Source organism: Elephantulus edwardii, unplaced genomic scaffold, assembly GCF_000299155.1.
Source record: "Elephantulus edwardii isolate Elephantulus edwardi_28Jun2011 unplaced genomic scaffold, EleEdw1.0 scaffold00030, whole genome shotgun sequence".
Lineage (NCBI taxonomy): Eukaryota > Metazoa > Chordata > Mammalia > Macroscelidea > Macroscelididae > Elephantulus > Elephantulus edwardii.
Window position 1 is genome coordinate 1,804,488 of NW_006399780.1, and position 4,124 is coordinate 1,808,611.

General features: G+C 38.5%; 1 pseudogene; it reads left to right on the forward strand.

Moving 5' to 3' along the window:
• Window positions 1–3,290: 3,290 nt before the first annotated feature.
• LOC102859240 lies at window positions 3,291–3,865 on the forward strand (annotated as a pseudogene).
• Window positions 3,866–4,124: the final 259 nt, after the last annotated feature.

Consider the following 4,124-nt stretch of genomic DNA (forward strand, 5'->3'; position numbering starts at 1 on the left):
GCAGGAGAGGAAGGCCCTCTATGAGGTGGATTGATTCAGTGACTGGGATAATTGGGATGGGAGTATCAGAGACAGTGCGATTGGCGCAGGACAGAGCGGAGTTTAGGGCTGTTGTACATAGGGTCGCTATGAGTCACAGGCGACTCGACGGCACATAACAACAACAACAACAACAACAATGACATATTACTACCACCTTCACAAAATGGTTCTAGAGATTCAATATGAATGAACAGAAAGAACCCCAAACTTGTAAGTATTGCATTTCCAGATTGGGTTGTTATTATCCAACAAGTCTAAAATTGATAAGTATATCTTCAGATTAATTCATAGTAGTTTTAATTGTTAGGTACCCTCAGGTCAACTCCTGATTGATGGCAATAATATGCACGATGGAACAAAATGCTGTTCAGTCCTATATTAAACTCATGATCAATTTCCGATCAGATTGTGGTCCGTAGTGTTTTCATTGACTGCTTTGTTGAAGTAATTGCCAGGCCTTCCTTTATGCTCTGCCTTAGTAGGAAGGCTTCATTGAAATTGGTTCAGCATCATAGAAAAATTCAAGCCTTCACTGACAAGTAGAGGTAAGTGTGTCTTACATGTATTGGCAAAGAATAAGACCTGGGTTTCTATCCTAGAAGAAGTGAATTCCACCACTGAAGTACCACTACCTTTAACTATTGTTGCTATGTACTGTATAGTCAGACTGACCCATAATGAACTCTCCAGTGGATTTTCAGAAGCAGTAATTCACAAAGGATATTTCCCATCTTTCTCCCATGAAGCAGATGATGGATTCAAACTGCTTGCCTAAATTATGGTTGGCAGTGCAACTCCTTACCACTAAGGCACCAAAACTCTTTATCTATGGGTATCTGTTATGTCTTGATTCAATTCTGATTCTTCGTTCCTACTTCTCTCCAATTTAATTTTCTCTTAACAGTAGCACAAGAATGGGGTAGGGGAGAGAACAAAATACAACCACTCTTCTGTTTGAACAATCTTTGAAATGTCAGTGAAAGTTTCCCAGGCCCAAATTTATGGATATGATGGATATTTTAATCCCCAGTTAGTTTTAAAAATATCTTTCAGACTAAAGTGTCTGTTACAGCTTTATTTTACGGAGAAGACACTATCTTTGCTCTCTGCTTCAACATTGTATGAACTCAATAAATCTTGACCTCATTTGAATTGAAATATGCATGTTATTCTCAAGTTTCAACCCACTTTTTTAATTTATAATGTTCCTTAAAGATAACCTCCTGCTTGCCCGTCATTCTCTTGCTGTCCTCAGCCTGGCCCTGCTAGTATTGCTTTGAAATCTTCCAAATGGCCTTGACCTGCAGTTTCTTTTTGCAGTTTTTGTCCTGGCCCTGTGATACTCACAGCATATACACTTCCACGAAAAAAAGATGATGTTAACCCCAGAGTTCATTCCAGCCAATGTGAAATTTGACTCCAAAGAGTTGAGGAAAAGCTTGCAGAAGTCTAATTTTGATAGTGGCAAACTTAGCAAAACTTAACAGTATATTTGCATTGTAAAAGATAGAGCAAATGTTCAGTGAAGTAAATAATTGAAAGAGTAATAGAAGACATTCAGAAATATTTAAAAATTATTTTCATTTTATTCTACCACCTTTGGCCAGTGCTCAAACATCAAATTGCTTACCATATCCTTAAATGGCAATAACTTATCATTTAGTACTTTCAGTGTTTAGGACCAGAATTTGATTTGTAAAATTAGGGTCATCTTCTCTATTCTTCTATCTAGTACAAGCAGAGGAAACAAAAACTGGAATAAGCATGAACTTTGAACTTGACAGTTCTTGTTTGAATTGCAACTGTGGCATGGAGTTCTTATAGCCTTGTGTCACTTAGCTAATTCATCTGTAAGTGACCACATTTGGACATCTATCTGGCAGGAATATAGTAAGATTAACTGAGAATGTTATTGTTAGGTGAGATAGCATGTAACAAATATTTTATGGAGTAACTTATCATTCTCCACAGTTTCCCTAAACTATAATATGGCTTCAAATTTATTATCCTAAGGATTAAGGTATAAATTTTCCAACTATAGGAAAGGATAGTAGGTAGGAAAGAGATTGTGTACCATCTTTCTTTTTTATATACTTAGTGATTATTGAGTACTAACTAAATGAAAGTTTTGAATGAACTGCGAAAAGATAGAAAAATCTATCTTGAGAGAAGTCCAGTCAAAATATACCTTAGAAGGAAAGATTGTGGGACCTCACGTACTTTGGGCATGTTGTCAGGGCCAGTCCTTGGAAAAGGATCATACTTGGAAAGGTAGATTATCTGTGAAAGGAACACCCTTAAGTAGGTGGATTGACACAGTGTCTGCAAAAAAGATGAGATTGTGAGAATGGTGCAGAATTGTACAATTTCTATCTGTTGTACATAGGGTTGCTCTGAAGAAGAGTCATAGTGTCTAATAACAATGACAACAAAGGGTGCTGATAGTGTAGTGCATAATGTACTGGACTGTTGTGGTGTTGGGACTTTTGAAATTGACTTATCTAGCCATTTCCTGAGGACATGGCCTCCAGCTGACTCAAGACAGCAATGAGACAAGGTTTGCTGGACAACTGAGGAAACCAGAGGTTCATTTGAGTTGCTGGATTGAACCTGGACTTTTTTTTTAATTCTCATGCAGCTCCCTACCCCTTATTACCTTAATAAACCCCCACTGCTTTTGCAAAAATTCTTAGACTCTGTGATTAATAGAAGTAGGTGCCACAGCATAGCACACTATGTCTCACCACAGGATCAGTTTCTATATACTAGATGTTATTGATGGGGACAGTTCTACTTTGTGGAGTTAGTGGAACTCAGACTTGGCCTTCCCAACATTGCTGTTTCTTTTTAAGCCCTTATTTTTTCAGAGTTCTAGTGGCCTAATGATAAGGAGTTGTGTTAGCAACCCTAAGGCATGTGGTTCAAATCTACCAGATGCTCAGTGCAACAAAGATGGGCATTCTCCTCCCATGCTATTAATTTCCTCTGAAAACCCACTGGGAGGGTCAACCATAGGTCAGTTCTGACTCAGTAGTACATAATAACCACCACCACAAAGTGTGCAAGTTGAATCAACTACAGAAGAAAAGTGGGCAGTCTTCTCCTGACAATATCACAGCCTTCAGTACCTGATGGAGGATTGCTATGGGCTGGAATTGACTTCATGACAGTGAGTTTGCCTGTTTGTTTCTTTGTGGTACTTTATATACACTACTTAATTTAATTCTCAAAATAACTGCCTGTAAGTGATGAGGAAGAAAACCTACCCTGCTGGTTTTATGGATGTGATCAGCATTGACAAGACCAGAGAGAACTTCCGTTTGATCTATTACACCAAGGGTCGATTTGCTGTTCACTGCATTACACCTGAGGAGGCAAAGTTCAAGATGTGCAAAGTAAGAAAGATTTTTGTGAGCACAAAAGAAATCCCTTCTCAGGTGGTCCATGATGCTCAAACCGTCTGGTTACCCTGATCTTCTCATCAAGTTGAATGACACCATTCAGATTGTTATGGAGACTAGAAAGATTACTGATGTCATCAAGTTTATTACTGGTAATCTGTGTGGTGACTGAAGGTGCTAACCTGCGAAAAACTCATGTGATCACTAACAAAGAGAGACATCCTGACCCCTTTGATGTGGTTCATGTTAAAGATGATAATGACAACAGCTCTGCCACTCAGCTTCCAATATTTTTGTTGTTGGCAAAGACAGTAACCCATGGCTTTCTCTTCCTCAAGGAAAGGGTATCCACCTTATTATTGCTGAAGAAAGAAACAAAGAGATTGGCTGCAAAACAGAGTAGAGGAGGAAATGAACTCTAGGTGATGTGAATGAAGAGGACAAAATTAAAGATAATACAGCACGGGAAAAAAAGGAGAATTGAAGTCTGGTTGTACTTATGCCTTCAATTCCTGCAATTCCTACTTTGGTGTGAAGGAATATATAAAATGTATTAGTTTCTGTGAAATGACACTTCATCAGGTGAGAATGTTTCATCTAGAGCTATGGAGTCCCTGAAGGAGCGGTTAATGTACTCAGCTGCTAACCAAGAGATTAGTAGTTCAAGTCCACCTAGAAGCT